Source organism: Cinclus cinclus, chromosome 2 (assembly GCF_963662255.1).
Source record: "Cinclus cinclus chromosome 2, bCinCin1.1, whole genome shotgun sequence".
NCBI lineage: Eukaryota > Metazoa > Chordata > Aves > Passeriformes > Cinclidae > Cinclus > Cinclus cinclus.
Window position 1 is genome coordinate 66,422,670 of NC_085047.1, and position 21,243 is coordinate 66,443,912.

Here is a 21,243-nt window from a genome sequence, read left to right on the forward strand (position 1 = left end):
GGTCCTACTTTAAGTGTTGATAGAGAACTTGGTGAGATGTCCAAATAATATTATTTAAAATGCCACAGTGTTTTCCCAGAGGTGCAAATAGAACTATAATATACAACACTTCTGGATTGTTTGGAGGCTGGGTAGCATGCCCATTGTGCAAGTTATTAAATAGGGTTCTTTAATGAATAGCATTCTGTTTTTAACTATATTGAAACACCAATTTGTGGAACAATGTTCTAAGAAATGTGAAGAATTGCGCTTTAAAATATTGGGGTCTGACAAGGCAGACAATATTTATGTTTGCATCCTATGAAATGAAAAACCAGTTTTAGAGACAAAAAATTAAACAGTTTTTTCAGCTATCCAAAGTAAAATCTGAACATCAGAATATCTATCACAGGTAAAAATTTTTAAGTTTAGGTAATTTAAACAAAATCATGATCTAAGTGACTTATTGATTTATTGGTGACAAGTAATTAACAAGTGATTTGGGAATACACAGTCAAAATCAATAGCAACAATACAGAAGATAAACCACTGTACTAGACATTTTAAAAAGTCAATAAACACATATTTCTAAACACCCTTCTGTAAACAGTGGCCTTCTCTCTGTCTCTGTCACACACTCATTCACACAAAGATAGAGGTCATATGAAGGTTAGCATTAGCATTACCTAGGAGTGGGGGAGTCCCTTTGTGCTCAACCTTTTGTGGGAGATGAGGGTGCCCTCACTTTGAATGCACCTTGCTGACAAATGTACTGCTGAGAAAGGACTTCATGGGCTCATACTCATGCAGCCAAGGTGTGGTCTCTGCCTTGTCACCCTGAGTAATGCACCCTGTGCTGCCACCTCACTCAACAGAGCACAACTGCTCATTTTAATTTCTTGTTCATATTTATTTCGAGCTGTTTCGTTCTTTGTTTCAAAAATCATTTGGGAATTGGGTTTAACTGAAGCAGTGAGAACTTACTTCAGAAAGAGACACTTAGGAAGTGAGATTTACTTTTAAGAGGAAAACAAAAGTCCCCATGTTTTCTGTCAATGTTTTCCAAGATGCCAGATTACTGGCAGAATTTACATTCACCTTGATTTTGAAAAGAATATCATTTTCAGGCAAAATAGAAAGTAGTTGGGAAATCAGATGGCTAGAATAGAACCATATTTCAAATTCCAGACATCTGTCTTTCAAGTTGGGATTCACCTCTCAGGTGTACACAACTGTCTACATCGACCTTGTCTAAATATGTTTCTGTAAGTGAGCCGTGACTAAAGTCTGAGCACAGTCAAAGGAAAAACAATACAGTTAGTGGCTTTGATTCAGTTGTGCACATACAAGGTACCAAATGCCACTTGAGGGTACCTTGGTTACTTTACCTTTCTAGTAGCTGCCATTAAAAGTGAATACAGATCATATATATGCCCTGTGAGAAAACTGTCAACTCATGTAGTTGCTGTCAGTAACTTTAAGGCATATTGTGACATTAGGTTATTGTTGGTCATGAATTCAGAGAGGAATTTATAAAGCTATTAAGCAGGTGTGATCTATACAATGCATGTATTATATACACGTCCAACAACAGGCCTTGTAACATAAAATTCAGAGAGCTGTAGAAGTTTTAGCAAAAAAAAAACACAAACAAACAAATGAAACAACAAAACACGCACACACACACCCCAAAAAAAAGAGAAAAAAAGAAAACAAACCAAACTGGAATTTGTTTCCCAAGGAGGCTATGAATTATTTAAACCTGCTGAACATGACCTGAGGAATCTGACCAGACTTCAAAGTATGACCTAGAAGGTTGGACCAGTGTTGGTATCCCAATGTCCCTTCTACTCTACAGTCTGTCTGTTTTGTATATCCACTTGAGACATTTAAGGGACAAACATGAACAGGCTACAGTGAAGACAAGACTGGTCTCAAAAGTGACAGCATAAGCAGGGCCAAGAGGCCCAGTTCTGACTCAAAGCAGCTCACTCCAATTTTCTTCTCAATATTATTTAAGAAGTTGTTCATGCACTTGTAATGAGAAAGCTGAATTTTTTAACAGAACCAAGCAAAATTCTAGAAAGGTGCTCTGAGATGCCAGCAGAAAATCTCTAAGCGTAGTTCTTCTTATAGCTATGTTATTGGTATTTTTGTGACAACTGTAATTTAAAAATACAGCACACATTAAGTAGTCTTGAGTGAAATTATATCTATAAAAATTATGCCCAACATTGCATTGGAAAAGAAGGATAGAGTCTTTATTGCTATGTGACCAATTTACCAGGACCTGTAAAGAAATCCTGCTGATAAATATGTGATCAATATGATAAAGTCTATGAAGATTTCCAAAAGGAATTTGACAAGGTTTATCTCCAAGATTTATCTCCAAGAGATGTTCAATAAAGTAAGCAGAGCTGTGTTATTCTCATTTTAGCTCCCAATAATCTCATCTAGGCTCCCTTTCTGATAATTTAGTCTATATTTCCTTTTCTATGAAAGACTGGACCAGATGGTCTTTTGACTATACACCTTATTTATTTCTCTGATTTTAACTAAAATCAATCATAGTCTGTCCATTGATCACTTTTTTTTTATTTTTTTAAGAATAACCTAATTCTGAAAACAAGAAAGGACCTTCTGTACTGTAATTTGAGATGGCTCCAACCTGAATGCAATTTTTAGCAATGACTGCAAGGTATAAAACACAGTGTCCTTCCTGAATAACCAGGAATCAAGTAGCTTAGAAATACTTCATGTTTCAAATAGTCTGCATTTTCTGTATTTTTAAAATATTTTTCTATCAACACTTTAATTATTTTATAGGAATAGTTTCTGACATAATAGGTGAAATATAATGGCCACAGTAATTGATACCATAGGGAGAAATAGAAGTCAACTGAAAAGTTATAACAGATTTGAGATTATAGTAATTACTCATAAATATTGTGTTTGACTGAAATTTTTCCATGTGTGTTATCTTTTGAACGACTTTACTGGCTTTATAGTGTTTTTCTGTACATTACATTTGACTTAAAGAAAGGTTTCCATAAAGTCTAATGACAGGTCACAATGAAAGCCAAAAAATTCCATCCCCAAAACCTAGGGTGCTCTCTCGAACATTTTGAAAGACGATACAGTTGATACATTAAAGAGACAGGAAAGTTATTACATGTGTGATTTGGGTAGTATCAGTAACCCATAGTTGCATGTTCATGGCTTTGTAATACTTGAATAGTAAGAACTGCACACAAGTATACTGTGAAAAGTGCACCTTTCATTAATAACATGTGGGATAACTAGGATGCAAATCCAAGAAAAACAATGGTAGTAGAAAAATCCCATTGCATGTACTTTGCAGAAGTCTCCATTAAGTCATTTGAAAAGTTAAGTCATTAAGGCTTTGAAAAGTTTTTCAGGCTCCTACCTAGTGGGAGTATTTCTGGCCTTCTGTTTCTATGGGCAGTTGGAAAGAGAAAATGGCAGTCCTGAAAACAAGTGCTTTTAAATTTGTCTGTCTTAATAAGACTAGACATCTCTTTTTCACATGCTGATCATAATGTCAGCTTCCACTGTGGAAAAGCATGGCTTTGTTTCCAAGCAAGGAGGTTTTGTTCTAATAATTTAAGTGATTTATACCATTGTAAAATATATATATATATTATTTAAAGGACTTATTATCCTGTTTGAAATGAATTGATAGACTGACAAAGGGAGTAAGATGATGGCAGGTGGGGGTCTTAAGATGGCATTTTACCAATACATAAAAAGTATACAATGTATTGTCTATTCCCAATATGTAGATCATATAGAGATAAAATACATAAATGTATTTACAGAGTGTTTGATTAGAGGCATATCTGCTTGCTCTCAAAACACAACTATCTTCAACCTGTCAAAACACAACTCACCTCCAGCTGTCACCTTGCATTTCCAAAGAAGGCTTTTCCTTTTCACAAACAGATGGCCTCATGTGAATGCTCACGAGAGCCAGTGTCAAAATTTCCAATGACCGTAATATTGCAGGGCCATGATTAATAATCCCATGCAAATCTACACTTTAATTTTTCATCTCTCGCTAAAATATATTGATTTTATTTTATTTATGAAGATAAACAGTGTGCTGTTGAGATATTTAGGATGGAAATATAAAAAATACAGAAGAATAATTTGGTTATGTTTATTTACTTTTTACTTAGCCTGCAATGACTATCAGAATTCCATTCTACTAAAAAAACCTGAATACTTTTAAGAAATAGCTTCTGCTGGAAATATATCTACAACTATATACCAAGGTCAAAGGAACTGGATGCTGTGAAAACAGAATTATTTTCCACTAATAAAGGATCCTATCCCAAATCTCCAAACAACATGTCCACAAATGACTATGTGGGGGAAAAACAGATTTCAGAATGCTAGTAGTTTTTCTAATAGATCTGAAAATAGCAAGAAAAGATTGAGAGAAATATACTATTTTATGTGATTGAACATAATTTTAGGAAGTGGCAATACAAAAAAAAGGCGGTGAATATAGGCATGATAATTAAAAATTTTGAAAGCATATAAGCAATAAAAGAAAGGCCCTCTTGAATAATAGTAGAAAGTGATGTTAACAGCCAATTAATTATTTTCTAAGTTAGCTGCAAATAGGTTTCCAACTTTCACTCTAATAAAAAGCTTTTTAATAAATTTGCAAAAACAAGTCATATGATGAAATGTTAGAGCAAAAAATTGCTGCAACAAAGCAAATGATACCCGAGGGGAGGGAAAATCCAGTACCTGGGATGATAAAGATTTATTGGGATGAGTGTGCTACATAATTTTCTTTCTGACTCAAAAGATCTTAGATAAATTGATTAGCTGTGCTTTAAATGACCTTTCTGACAAAAAAAAAAAAGGTGAAAAGAAAACCAATACTCCCTCATAATCCCTAGCAAGGCTGGGGAATATTTATTATTATTATTATCATCATCATCATCGGCAGGACTCTTGTGATGCTAAATAAAATTGGCCACAGAACATTCTTTGTCTTTCATTTCTCTGAAGACTGATCCTGTAGAATTTCAGTTGAGGGTCTGACTGATTTATGTATTCTCTGGTTCTTCCATACTTGGTAAGGAAATTTAAAACATATTTTCTCTGTGAAGAAATTAGAAAAGAGAAAATTCTACTTGTCTGACAGGGATACTGAGGGGAAAAATGAGAATGAACATTATTTTAGAGACCTAAAATAATGAGTTTTCTGATTTTCTGTGTGTAGAGGGGGGTGGGGAGAGTGTAAATTTCTTTCTTTCTTTCTTTCTTTCTTTCTCTCTCTCTCTTTCTTTCTTTCTTTCTCTTTCTTTCTCACCTTTTAATCACTAAATCACTCTATTGCTTTTGACAGATTGCCATTATGATAGAACCTGCAAAATTACATGCTGCATTACCTCCAAAAGGATCACAAGGGAAATTCAGTGAATGAAGAGAAGACTACATGCAAAAACAAAACACCCTAATTTTCTTCCAACATGCTGTTTTATTTACCTCTTAATCCTTACAAATAATATTTTTTATATGATATTGACACTGACCAAATGAAGATGCCTTATATCTGAACTAGGAAAACTAGGCTAGAAAAGAGAAAAAAATGTGATTTATTTAATCCTAAAATATATGTTGATATTTGATCAGATGAGTTAGATAACATGCTTCTCCTATTTTGTTTTAATTTATATTATCCCATGTGTAAAGATTTAGGTACATAAGATACATCTCAAAGATTTAGACCAATATTTAGATTATGTAGATATTGGAGACATCTACAAATTTTCTATATAATTTTGAAATCTTTTTGACGATCGTATGAGCTACATGTTAGTAAGGTCTCTCTTCTTAATCCTCAGGAAGAAAAACTAGGAGGGCTAACTGAGTTTTATTAGTTACTAGTAGGGTAGCTTAATTTGTTTAGTCTAAGATTAAATTAATACCACCTGTTATGTCAAAAACTACCAAGACTTAAGCACTTAGTGTTACAATCCAGTTATTGAGAGATATCTCAGCCCAAATTAAATCAAAGTAGACCATATGCCAAAGTCAATAGTCCAGAATTTATTTTACAATGAATGTGAGGCAGAAAGACAGGAAGAAATAGAAAAGGTAGAGAGTTCAAGCATAAAACAGCCACCACCAGTAGTGTCCAGTTGGTCCTTCTCCTTGGGCTTCCAGGTGGTGGGGGTCATTCAAAATTTTTTACTATTTATACATGATAACAAACAAAGGTATTAATGTCCATTAGCTACACAATTTGCTTATTCTGTTGGTTAAATTATTCCCTCACTTCTGTTGCTAATTAATCCCCATCTCATTCTTTCTCTCCCATGGAATTGGTGCATTTCTTTGGTTGGTGGCTCCTGAGTCAGCAGTTGTGTTCTCCCCCTGCCGGATTGCTTTTCATCCAAATTCAGAGTTGATTTCACCATACTTGCTGAGTTGGCTTTGCTTGTGGCCCATAAATTCTGCGTTCTTTGTGTCCGTTATTATGATTGATTCTTCTCCCCCAGCTTTGTTACCTTTCCCTAGATCTGAGATAACACCTGGACAATAGTACCACCTTTATCTCACCTGGATTTCCCACCTGTAGTAGTTTATCTTCCAGTCCAAGTTTCATGTATCCAGGGAGACATATTCAGGGGAGCTTCCTCGGTTGTTGTTGGTCTCAGATGTCATCTGTCCCATAACTTAGGGTGATCTTTGTTTGACCAGAGATATGTGTATGAGCTGTTGATTCTTTACATGGTTTGCCAGTGTGATTTTTTGCCTGAATGCCTTACCCAGGATATGCTAACCATATCTCACTTCTGCCAGGTCTGGAGTTAGCACCATCCTGTCACTCCCTTCTGTGCTTATCTTACATCATGGCAAATTCCATCAGTGGCCTTAACAGGAGACAGGCAACTGTTATCTTTAAGTCCTTATGCTTGAGAAAATATTTTTTTATGTTATATTTGTGCTGAAATGGTAAAAAGGAAATAATGATAATTTTATTTTTTTTTAGATTGCAACTATATCCAGCTGCAAAAATGTGTAAAAAGGAAAAGGAAAATTATTGAAACAGTTAGTCACCATGGCATAGAGAGATACATGGCTCTCCTTTCATGAAAACTGTGTTACAATACATGTGAATAATTTTCTCCACTGGGAATGAATTGTATTGTCTGATATCCCAATTAAATGTATATCAGGATTTTTGTCCTCTTTTACATCTCTCTCTCATTTGAGATTCTATCTCTTTTGTGACTTTTCATCAAATAAAGCTGAAACAGCAGACCTTTCTACTAAACAGAATAAACTCATTTCCTATGAGCATTAAATTATACACTGAATGCATTGATCTTTTGCCATACCTACACCTAACAATCTTTCCTTTCTTCTGCATGGTGATATACAGAACATTCCTGTTCTGCCTCAACTTAGAATGAAGATGAAAGGTCTTAACATATTTTCATTAATTTACAAGTGAATGAGCACAAACTTGTCAGTTTACTTCTCATTGAGATTCAAAAGCAAAAGACAAAAAAGGGAATAAAGATAAAAAAATATATTCTTGTCCAGCAAATAAATCCCTCTCTTCTTCTGTTAATATCTCTGGCATAAGTAAGAATGCTGGTATTTCCTGATCATGCATTTACCTGTTAATTTTATCCCTGTATCTACTTTGGACCATTGCGTCTAGCTGTTTCCAGGAAAAAGACTAAGCATAACTTGTGGGGTTATTTCATTGTAAATTTTTATCCCAGAGTCTGTATGGATGAAAACTTCTTCAAGATTAGGTTCCCTTTACCTACAAAGTACTCCAAAGAGCTCTATTCCAGGCTTTGGAACCCAAAGGCATGAAAAAATTCATCAGTTATAAAAAACACTGACCTACTGGTGACGTAACAGTGTAGCACTGCCAGTGTTTTGTACACTTTGAGTTGAGTTGAAATATATGTATAATCAGTTTCATAGAATCATAAAGGTTGGAAAAAACCTTTAAGATCACCAAATCCAACTGTCAGCCTAGCACCACCATCCTCAAGTACAATGGGTTTTAGACTCCACCACTTCCCACTTCCCTGGTCAGTCTGTTCAGATACTTTACCATCCCATGAAAAACATACTTTCTAATTTCCAATGCAATACTCCTATGGTCCAACTTGAAGCTATTTCCTCTCATTTTATTAGGTGTTATCTGGCAGAAAGGACAAACAGCCATCTCGCTGCAGCCTCCTTTCAGGTAGTTGGGATGAGTGATGTCACACCTGGGCCTCCTCTTCTTCAGACTTTACAACCTCAGCCCCCTCAGCTGCTCCTCATTGTGCTCTGTTGCCCTTCTCCAGACACACTCCAGAACCTCAGTGTTCTTCTTACAATGAGTGGCCCAAAAATTAAGTGATCCCGCCCCTTAATTCAGCCCTGGTGAGGTAACATCTGTGTGACTGAGTGCTGTGCCTAGTTCTGGACTCTACAGTGCAAAACAGACATGGAGCTCCTGGAGCAGGTCCAGCAGAGGGATCATCATCAAAGATCTTGAACATCTCTCTTATGAGGAAAGGCAGAGGGAGCTGGGCCTATTCAGCCTTGAGAAGAAACTGACTGAGCAATGACCTCTTCGATGTCAGTAAGCACCTGAAGGGAGGGTGCTAAGAGAGTTCTCTGATCATTTCCTCCTGCATTATGGGGCTTCATTCTCGTCCCTGTCCATCTTCCAGCTCAGGAAGCTGGGTACCTTGACAACAATTGGTCTTGGTCTTGTTATTAAAACATGAGGTAAAGAAGATATTAAGTTCCTCATCCTTTTTCTCATCCTTTGTCATTATGTCCCCCTACATCCAAAGAAGTATGGAGATTCTCCTTGGCCTCCCTCATGTTTCATAGGGTATCAGATATTATTCAAGGGAGACCAAGGGCCAAGAATAACAAAAAGACTGTCTGAGAAAATCAGATTCTTCTATTTATAAATCTATAACTGCCAGGGAAAGAGATTAAAATCTCTGCAAAATTTCAGTTTAAAAAGTCTGACAACAGAGAAAATGAAAAGCCTCAGCTACAGGCTTATGTTCTTTGTGCTCATTTCCAGAGGCACACCTGATTCACAGAGTGGAATAAGCTTCTGTCTCTTGGGAAGCTATGTTTGAGATAGCAGCTGAAAACAGCATGACAGCTTGAAGTCTACTTGGCTTCCTAAGATACTTTTAAAAATTTTATTTTTATGAGGTGTCCACTCTTGACACTGATGCTGCTGTAATCCTGAAGCCTTATAATCCAAATGAATGTCAATGATCCTTTTTTACCTGTATTCATGCTGTATTTTCTACCTGTATTCACAGTGTATTCTCCTCACTACATATAACTGATAAATTAGATGATACCTAAGGTCCCAACATTTACATATGCAACAGAAATGTAAACTATACTAATTAATCCAAGACCAAAATCCAGATTTTATTTCTAAGGCATTTAATTTTCTACATTGTTTAACGTTATATAGTCAGATGGATTTTTTTAATCAAGTCTGTGCCTCTCTACAGGTTCCAGTCACATATTGGGTAGAGATGCAGCCCCTGCAGGGCCATGTTGGAGCAGATATGGGCAATGCTGAAGCAGGTGGATATGCCCTGAAGGATTCTGCTGCACATGGAAAGTCCATGCAGGAGCAAGCTCCTTGCTGGAACTGTGGTCTGTGGAGGGGAGTCAGTGCTAGGGAAGATTTTGTGGCAAGAACTGTGGCCTGCAGGGGATCCAGGCTGCAGCAACCTGTACCTGAAGGACAGTATCATGTGGAAGGAAGCCCACAGTGGAACAGGAGAACAGTGTGAGGAGGAAAGTGCAACAGAGAAAATCTGTTGTGGACTGCAACCCCCATTCCTCATCCCTTTTGCACTGCTCAGGGGGAGGAAGTAAAAGAGTCAGGAGAGACATTCAGCTTGGGAAGAAGCAAGGTGGGAGGAAGTTTTGAGTTAATTTCTCATCATCTATACTGTTATTAATTGGAAATAAATTAATCTTCTTCAAAGTCCTTCTGTTTTACCCATGACCATAAATGGTAAGTGATCTTCCCCTCCTTATCGCAACCCATGAGTCTTACATCCTATTTCCTCCATTTGTTCTGCTGATGGGAAGTGATAGAAAAACAATGGAAACTTAGAAAAAATTCAAAGAAGTAATAGTTAAGAATGTATTTTCTGTTTTAAAGATATAATTTAAATTTATTTCCTCAGGATTTCTTTTGAAAAGTGAAAATATATCACTTTTGGTTTTAAGTTAAAATTCAAGCTTTCATTCAAGTCATTTAATAGAAGTCCTGAGTTCTCGTAGAAATATTTTAATAACAAAATCTGCTGACTTGCATGCTACTGGTGATTGTGGTTGTTGTTTCCCAGCTGACCTCTCTTTCAGGTTATACCTCTGATTATAAGCTGCAAATACAGTCATAATTCAAAAGATCAATGTAGAAGTTGAGAGTTGTAGAGGTTGGCTGTATCATAGGAAAAAATGTACAGCACAGAGTCAGAAAAATTTATAAAAGCCTATGGTAACTAATTAGACACTCAATAACACCTTTGTATCATGGAAGTTGCATTTCTGGAATTTTTTCCTCTCTCTTTTGTTGCTCTTGTTCTTTAATAAATCAGATGAGGAAGAAAGAGCAAAGTTGGATTTTTTTTCAAAAAAAAATCAGTGACAGTATCTCTGCTTCATCTTTTTGCTCCTTTAATGAGCTGAAAATGTGCCTTTCAGCCACCTCAAGTATTTGAAGTATTTGTGCTTCATTATGTTCATGAAAGGTAAGGAAGGCTCTCCAAAAAATTATGAAGGCAGTGCCAACTCTCTGTTGGGCAATACTACTGGAACTGGGGTTTCTTGACTGTTCTTAGCACTTTTTCACTAAGCCAGATAGGAAAAAAATTATAATAAAAATTGTGTGGGGAAATTGGGGAATTCAGGAATATGTAAAAAAAAAAAAAAGAAAATTAAAGAGGAATAAATATATACTGGACAGAAAGCAAAGGTTTATAACATTGGTATATAAAATAAAGAGATTAATTAGAGCAATATTTGTATTTAAGGAATGTGCAATTAGAAACAGAACAAATGGAGTTGTCAAAGTTTATCATAATTTTAAGTTCACATGCTGAAGTTCACAGCAGAATAGAACTGGACTTCTAAAATTTGCATATTTACATTTGAATATGCAAGTCAAAAGTACTTTTTTCCCTTTGGCTTGTCACTTCTGTTTTATCAGCTTCTTATTTGGTGAGTGGCTTTTGCCGACTGCATTACCATTCTCGGTATGGCTTCTCTCTTTGTTCAACTGCTACTCAGTATACATGAGAAAGGCTTGAGAAGAATAAAAATCTTAGCCTTTTTTTTCTCACCTTCAACCTTTTTCTATTGATCTGAGAGATAAAAAGAAGCTATCAGCTAATCAAAGATGAGTGTTTGACTCTTGGTACCAAGTAAAACCATAAGAATTAATTTTTGCTTCTTGTTTGAATAGATTGCTTGAATACACAAATATGTAGACTGAGTTGCTCAAATCTGAAATTATAATGCCCTTTCTATAATTATGAATTCCACTTCTGGGAATAGAAGTAGACTTCTGTTTCAAAAACAGTGCATGTAAGGAGAGGGAAAAAAAAATATCTAAGTTTCCTGTGGGGAACAGTTCAAGAGAAAACAAATAGAGAACTAGTGTTCTTTCAGGCCAGCTGGCAAATCAGGACCCAGCTGCTGTTTTTGAGTCTGTGAAGTTCAGCACCTGCAGGAGCTAGCAAGGTAATTATGTACAGGTGAGCTTCTGAGGGTCTGGGGATCTCTCAGACCTACAGATTTGAATTTTTTGCTCCCGGACTCATGCATTCTACAGTGCTTTACAATATTGCTTGTTGATTTCAGGACCTCTTTGACAATTTCTGCTTCTTACTAACCAGTAGAAAATTGAATATACTGTATTTCCCTAAGCTTCACTTTAAATATGGCCTCCATCCATACTCACTGCTTCTTAGATTATGTAGACAATAACAGCAGGAACAAAATACTTCATCCTTAGGACTGAGACAATTCTTATTTAGCTCTTTCTGCGCTCCATGCAGTGAATCACAGTCCTAGTTATCAACCTCCATACAGCTGTCTGTTTATACTAAGCACGTATCTGTTTCCAGCCTGATTGGGATTCACTGTTTAATCTACTGCCACCCAACAGGGCAGATAAGAGATATTCCAGTAGGCAGCTGTTGTCCTGCCCAGCTGGATCAGAAAATGAAGTGCAAAGGGCTATATAAGTAGTCTCAGCCATTTTTTGACTAAGAGATTTTTTTGTTTTTTAAGCACATCACATTCCTGTTAAATCAGAATGATAACAGCATCTACCTGCAAAACCCAGACACACTTGATGAGGAGGAGCAGTGTGCCAGCTGCAGCACATTGCAAGCAGAATCTGAGGCTTCTGAGTTACAGAAATTGTAATTGGATACATGGAAATGTAGTAATCATAAGCCTACATGTAGCAGAAGATAATATTGATGATGTTCTGTCCAGGAAAAAAAATTTTATGGCATTCCTCCCATAGATTTCTTCTGGTTTTGTGTGATGAAGAGTAAATGGAAGGAGGGAGAAGCTAAAGTACACCAGAAGATTCTGATAGGCATCAAAAGAAAAACAATTGCCCAAATCATCTACATTAACATAATATACTGAGGAATAGGTAGCTGCAATCATTTTTTAAAATACAGACATGCTGAAGGGAATAACAGCTACCATCTCAGCTGACAGCAGTTGCCAATAGTGTGTGTAATAATTTTTTAGACTCTGTGGTGCCTGCAATAGGCAACAATTTTGTGGATTCTAGGAATGTACCAAAGAATTTCAAACAAAAAAACTTTTTCTCTCACAGCATTCCATCTTATTATGACAGCCATAGCAACGGTGTCAAGAGCTTGATCATAGAAGTGATGGCTGCATATTTATAAGGTCCATAGCTCTTGTTTCCCAGTGGATTTTGTGTCATTTCAGTCAGAAAATTGCCTCCAGACAAATGCAATAATAAATTGGGGAAGTAATTTTCTGCCTTTTCTTTCACTGTGGTGAGCCTGTACATGTAGGAAAGTGAAAAGATAATGGTCATCGTGAAATGCTTGCTTTGGTAGCACTAAAATCATCTAGCCAGCACTTGTTTCATGACAAAGCTGAGTCTTCACAGGAAAAACACCCCACCAGTAATTAGTCCTTACCATGATATAGTGAGAGAATTAATTTTTCCTTCGTAGTGAATTTAAAAGTAGTAATGTCTTGTATATGTTAAGATTTGTAAACTGTAGACACATTTCTAAAAAAGTTAATTACATACATTGAAATTATCTGAAGTCATTAGTGCAGGATGGAATAAATAATTGCATGTCTGTAACATGAGGCTTCTAAAACTTGGAGTAGGTGCCTAGATTTTTTTAACATTTTGTGAGTAATGATTACTAATTATCCATCAATAGATGGATTAATAATAATTTTAAATTATTGAGTTCAGAGTTACATGCAGCTGATCATGAAGGAGTGCCAGACATCATTATTTTTGCCCCTTTCTGGTGATTGGGAAGCTGAGTCAGAATTTCAAGTAAGCTTGTCTGAATTACTTGCAGTAATTACTTTACAGTAGAGAAGATTACTCTGAAGATAAACTTATAAATGTGTTCTTAGAAAAAGGGATTAGGGTCATAACCTTGTCAGATATATACAGTTACTGCTGCAAGCAAAGAATAAAGCAATGGAAGAGTTGAATCATTTTTTTTCTAAGGTACATATTGATTTAACTGCATTACTTTACCCCTTAGCAAACATTGTGTCCAAGCTTCTCTTCTTCCAAAACACAACTGCTAAAGGGTCGTAGGTGGGAGAGTTTTCATGCAAAGAGTGTTTAACAATTGTTAAATACCTTAGTGAAGTCTCATTTCTCCAGTTACTGTCATAGGTTAATAATTTGTAATATTTTTTTCCACAAAACATGACATTAATAAAAAAAAGAAACAAAAGAGGGAATCACCAAGGTGCGATATTACCTTAACCATTTTGTTAAGTTTTTTCATTTGTTCTGTGGGAGATAAACTTCAACAAAAATAACTACAGATTGTGTTTGCTTCATAAAATCTATCTATATGTAGAGTTACTTTGTTCTGTTCATCATCAGAGTTATGCAGGAGTACTGTCTTTGGAGCTTTTATTTTCCTTATGCGAAATGTTCATGTGAAAATTATCTCAACGGGAAAAATCACTGTATTTATAAATTTGTAATGTCTAGACTCAAAACTGTGATACTTTTGTGGACCATACTTGTAAGTCAGTGGAATCTAGCCATCTGCTTTCACTATTAGGAAAAACAAGGATAAAGTGTTTCTTTGGTATATTTACAAGAACACAATAAATTCCAGTTTCTGATAACACAGGAAAAATAAATTAGATGACACTATTTCTTTTCTCCCCATCTAAGCCTCGCTTTTTGGTACTGTTTTACAATATAAATTTTTCTCACACTTTTCATTATGAGTCAAGCTAGAAATGCCTTTCTCACTGTGTCTTACTTTCTTTGGTAGGTGAGATTTTAGTGAAACAACTTTCTCTATCATAGAGATATCTCTTTCTGTGTCAGGAAGTGGCACACTTTTTTATTTATTGCTTTTCTGTTCTGGGAACCCTCTGTTCTTGTATAAATTAGAAACAAAAAATTGCTTGGGTTATCTTTAGTGCCAAACCAGCACACACAGACACGAAATATCTTTTTTTTTTTCTTTTTGTATAAATTTTTGGGCTGTTTAGAGAAGATTCATTATTTGGCTGGACTACATAGATACCATTATGTAACTAATAACTAATTGCCAAACAAATTTATGTGAAGGCTTTTCTTGAGCCCATTGAAATTAATGGGAATTTCGAAAGTATAGAAGATGAACACCCTTTATGAAAAGCAGTTGTCATTATTCTCTTAACTAGGGACACGTGAAGCCCTCTGTGTTGGTTACTGATAGGGAAGCCACTTTTGAAACACAAAGGCAACAAATGCAAGAAAGGAAGAAATCGACAAATGACTATTATTTTTTGAGTCAGCTGGTCACTGTTGACCGTAATTTTATGTCACCTTTTAAACCATGCAGCAGAGAAATTTGAGAAATGGCTGAATGTATCAGGTGGCACTGTGGATGCACTGTGTGTAGCTCATCACGGGGCTGAACCATTTATGAGTAACTCAAAGAATCCAGATTATATCTTTACTTTACATGATAGACATATTTGTCCAAGATTTGAGATTTTCAAAACATAGCCAGTAATTAAAAGTTTATTATGTCTAGAGTACCAGTGGCAACGGGCTAATTAAAAAAAAAAAATGTAAAGGAGATGGATTGTAAATCTTGTGTTAGGGTTTCAGCAAAAGAAATACACTGAAAAAACACTGCACTGTAGTCTATGCACATTTTCTACTGGCACCAATCTTGTAGTAGAAGCTGGTTTTAACAACTTGGCATCCCCAGGGAAAATGCAGGTATATGAATCACCTGAATGACACAGAAATAGCAGATGTTCAGTGAATATCTAGTCTCTTTACTCTGTCCTATTCTATGTGTTAATTTTAAATTTATTTTTTTTTTTAAATCAAAGCAGCTTAATTTGGTGTTTGTACATCAGACCATGACATCTGCTCTCTCAGATGCTAAGATATGAAATTCTCTGCTGATTTCTATATACTAATCTGTTTCTAGGATTCATTACATATTCCCTGCTTTGACATTTTAGTTTCAGGGAACTATACATAGAGTTTGATTCATATCACTGAAACAGTATTTTTATGCATTGGCGAATTCTTGACCCTTAAAATTCAGTGGAATATTGCATCATGTGCTTTTTAACAAAAAAAGTGTCTATTTAAAATACACTCACTTAACACACATGTAGGGGATTTGCACAGCACACAGTTGTTCTGTCCCACTGTTGAATAATCAAGGACAAGCCAAAAGAATCAAAGTCTCCAAGTTATATTTCCTCACAATTATATCCCATTTACTCTCTCACTTTTCTAGGTGATGCAATAGCTCATACTAGCTTAAAAAAAAAAACAAATCCCAAAAAGCCACATCCATCCCAGAACTCTCCACATTCTTCATCTATTTTGCTTTGTGCTAGATAGCAGAACCCAGCTCCATATTGCAGCCTTAGTGAAAATAGAGGATTATTTTTCTATTTCTGTGTATGCAATGTTCACAAGTCTTTTTCTATCCCCCTTAAAAAAGAAAATACATTCTGTTTAGTCTGCATTATTGATTTTCAATTCAGAGATAATCTCACAATGACAATGTGCCTGCCAAAAATTCCAAAATGTACATAGATTAATAAATGACTTTAATTAAAGAAAGGAAGATTAAGACTAGTGGTATACTGTATTAGTGGTGTATTTATCATTGAAACTTCTCTAATGTTAGCTTGCAATTTAAGTAAATATTACATATTGTTTAAGTAAGATATTTGATTGGAATAGGAGTGTGAGTACATTCATGTGTTTTGTGCTGACTTTATGGTTCAGATCTGTACTTCTTATCAGCTTCATCTGGTTCCCTGAACCAAATGTCCTCAGCACATCAAAGATGTCCATATGCACCTGTATGGGCTCCCTTGCTGTTCCAACATATAATATGCACTTTACTAACAGCTTGTTCTTTAGTTTGCTCTCAAAAAGCATCTCGCCTCTGGAGATTAAAAGCTTAAAAAATAATAGGAAAACTAGGTATATGGAGATGGCCAGAAAATTCAATTAAAAACAATATACTCTGTTTCAAAATGCTATGGTAAACATAGCCATAGACTTAGGCAGAGATTAATAAATGACTCATATATAGGTTTATGAGCATAAAATTTTCATACAGTCTTACTTGATTATTGCAACCAAATGCAGTGATAGTGAGAGATCAGGTTAAAAGACTGACACATAAGGCTGGCTTCAATCTTAAACCCACATTGCTGCATTTATTAACAATGTATTTTAATAAATAATGTGTTCATACACAATATCCATCATCACTTCAGCATATAAAAACTGTCTTTAAAAATATTCTACATTGTCTGCAAGTATACTTCACCCTGTAGACAATCATCACACAGTTTTGATAGTTAAAGTCTTTGGTTGTTTCTTTCTGCCTAAAAGTTATAAAAGGTTTCTTCCTAAAAGGTATGGTTATTATATGTCCTTCACTGCAGTGTCTGCCCTAATATTGTATATTTTTGTTTTTCTTTTGTGAATTATCTCTCCCTTTTTAATTTTTTTTAATTTGTATCCTACCACCTGTATAGGTTGTACAAAAAAAAAATTCATGTTTTGAAAAGGTTTAAAATCAGCTGTCTTAAATATTTATAAACATATTTTTGGAAAATAAATAAAAAATATTCAAAAGTAGTCAAGATTAATGTTAGTTGATGATCCAAATGAATTTAATTAAAGTTATGAAAATTTTAGAAGTTTAAGAACTTATGAAGTTTCTTAAGAAGTATTTATTGCTTAATTTGATCTATCTACTATGTGAATTCAAGTGTTTTTTTCTGTTTTGAAATTATTGCTACTGAAAAAAAGTCTTAAAATAAGTGCAAACTCAGCTACATGTTTTAATCTACTGATACAAGTTCTCTGGATTAAAGTAATATTTTAGAATTTTTACTTTATATTAATTAAATAGGAATTAATGTTTTGTAAATTCAAATATTTTTCCTTGTTTTGAATTTTACAAGTAGCAAAACAAAACACAAGTACTATTTTCTTATTTTTAAGAAAGGCTTCTCTAATCACCTTGGAATTGTTATCTACATCTCTGTAAAACATATTCTCATGCTTTTTTTCCAAGTGTACATATTTGGGACTAGTTGGCAGATGATCAGGAGCTCTCAGAAGTTTCTGTTCTAACTCAGTGTAAGAATCTCTCATCCTTTATTTAACAGCAGGAAGACATTATTATTCTGCAACTTTTGTTGCCTGTGGTGATGCTATGACCCATACTGAGAAGAGGCAGTATGCTTTAAAATAAACCAACGTACATACCCCTTTAATTACTGGAAGTATTAAATTGATCTAGAAGATAAATAAAAGGCAATAGACAGCTTTAGGATTGTCTGTAACTTCACCAATTTTCTCTATTGTGCTATTTTTTAAATTGTGAAAAATAATTATAGGTATTTTCTATGAAGAATTGGAAACTCCCAGGAGTCCAGGAGAGGCTGGAAGAACAGAAGAAAAGCCCTGCTGGGCCAAACTAATGGTCCCTTTAGCCCACACTGGAGTGTCTGACAAAGGTAGCAGGATACACTGTTCAGCTAGATCATTTTCTGAAGTAGATTTACCTCATGCTCCCAGTACAACTTCTGTTTTGGACTTTGACTAATCTTTTTTATGTTCTTTTCATGAAATGGTTGTCCGATGGATTGCCTGAGTTTTTTTTTTTTTTTTTTAAATTTAGGACACTGCCTGCTTACATAGTGTCCTGCAGCAGCAAACTACTACTAGTTCATTTGCACTGTGACCAGTACTCTGTCATATTTATTCAAATCAAATTCTTGGTACTTTAATATAATGTTTCCAATTTTGTTTGAGAGCAGCTAATCAAGGTTCTTAATGATTTTGTAAACCTCTGTCATAATTCTCTTCATTGTTTTTTCCTCTCTGAATTGAAAACCACTGCCCTTCACAGTACTCCCTCACAATGCAGCATCTTCTTATGTAGTTATTTTATATCCTTTCTCTAACTATCCTAAGACCTTCTTGGAACATGGAGACCAGAACTACAAGGGATGACAAAATGATTTTACCTCTATAAAACTTTGACATGCCCATACCTTGAGTAATATATTGCCTTCATGAGTAAAGCATAAAAATGCAGTGATTTTTCATGAGCCTATGGTTTCAGGTCTGTAACAGTATCATAAACAGTATTTTAAATGTTGTTTCATTTTAACAGTGTTATTTTAGTACAGATATTTCCTCCAAAGAATATAATTTGTTTTTTTAAAGGTCGGTGCCAGGATACTTTTTAATTTTCATTTTGCCAGCAGCCTGTTGCAGGAGAAAAAAAAGAAAAACACCCACATCAATAGTATCAGAATATAAGATTTATACAAATAAAGAATTATTGTACAAGGATCACTAATTTGGTATACACTCTGCAGCATAAAATAAGTTTCTAATAATACGTAACTCAATGCTTTATGATTTTCAATCATTATGAAAAATGGAAAAATCACTCAGCCTCTTACTCTAAAGCTATAATTCACATTTTTAAGGCAAGTGTTTTTGTTAATAGACTTGAATAATGAAGATACAATTTTTCACTTCTCACATATTTTCTGCTTTTTTAGAAGACAACTGGAATAATTTAAGACAACAAGGATCAGAGACATCTGTTGTCTCGTCATTAAATGTAAATCATATATTGTAGACACAAGTTGATGAACAAGTGTCATTCACCACATTCTTCTTTGACTGGAAGAAATATTTTGTCTATAAAATATATTAAAACATAAAAATATATGTTATAATATAACTATTAGAATAGAATAGACATATAATAGACATGTCTTTTATATGTATAAAATATAACAAAATTGCTTAGAGAGAGAAATAATTCCTACTGTTTGCATAAAAACTGTCATTCCTTCATCAGAAGTTATGTGTGCCTATGTTAGTGAAAGCTAACATAAGTGGCTATCATTTAGCAAGTCATTAACTTACAGATGTGTGATAACTGGCTCCTAGAGACCAAGTAGTTTCCCAGAAATCTTGTACATAAATTATTCTTTGAAGCTGAGCACATACAATATAACATATCCCTGTTTATTTTTAGATATAAAAAATAGAGGAGATTTAAACAATTTATTGAGTTACCCTATTTATTTAAAATAAAACAAAATAAAAAGGAAACAGTTCACTCATTCTCAGTTAATTTGTCATTATGTGGCACTCCTCCATGTATTTCTCTGATATTTTTGACTAACCTGAGATATACTTCCTTCAAGTAGCATAAATAAAATTGTCCAGTCAATCTGATTTAAATATAAAATCAGAATAAACAAATAAATCAATAATTTCTCAGTTTTGACAACTATTCTTATTTGCTGGATATTTACATTAAAAAACTGAATTTCAGATTACTTTCTGCATAAAAAATGATATAGTAATTTTTCAAACTTTCAGCTACAATGGAATGGTCTGTGTTTCCAAGAAGGCATTCTAAGTGAGGTATTTTCAGGTCAGAAAAGATGTCATTGTTTTTCAACAAAATGTGAAATTATCTAATGTAAACATACAGTGGAACAGGCTAGGTGACTTAGTTTATTTCAAAGTATAATAGCTAAACTGATACTTAAGAAGAATGGTTTTTGAAAACCATACCTTATACATAATGTTTTTTCAATAGAAGAGTAAGCAAAATAAACACAGATTAGAATAACATGGTTTACAATTCCAGAATACTTATCTATGTTTTATAATATTATCTAAATATATCTTTAAAAGATGATTTATAAAGGAGCAATGTCTATTGTAAGAGAGCATTAAATCACGAAACATGTAGTACCATGGACTGATTTTTATAAATTCTGAAATACAAGGGAAAAGTTTGATATTGTTTATATTTGTAATTACTACGTCACTACAAATGACTATGGATAGTTTTAGGGGAGATATAGTAATCTAGTCACTTTGAGAATTTACAATATTTACTTTCTTGGGTGGTAGCCAGGCAAAAGATCCTTAGGGATGGTGTTATCATCCAAAGTCTGTCAGTGTTCAATAAGCATTTGGAAAACTATTAGATATTTGGTATAATTTTTAGGTTGTCCTGTGTTGATTCAGGAATTGGACTTAATGATCCTTATGGGTCCCTTCTAACTCAGGATAATCTATGATTCACTATTTGCACCTTTGGTATAATCACACACTTAAAGTCCAATGTGCCTTTGAAGAGCTGAATGAAATATAAATTTTTTAACTTGACTATAATACTGTGTACATTTTCCATTTAGACAGACAGGTTTTTGCTTAGAAAAAAAAGGTAATTAGTTTGTCTTACTAGTGAAAACTAATAGGCCCCCAAAATTAGTTTCTAGGAGTGTGAAAAAAAATATTTGTTGACCAGAATATGAAAAGTGGGACAGGAGTACAAAATCTAGATTAGATCATAAAGAAAAAAACCAGCAGCTGTGGTCTGAAACCTTGACTTTCAAAAT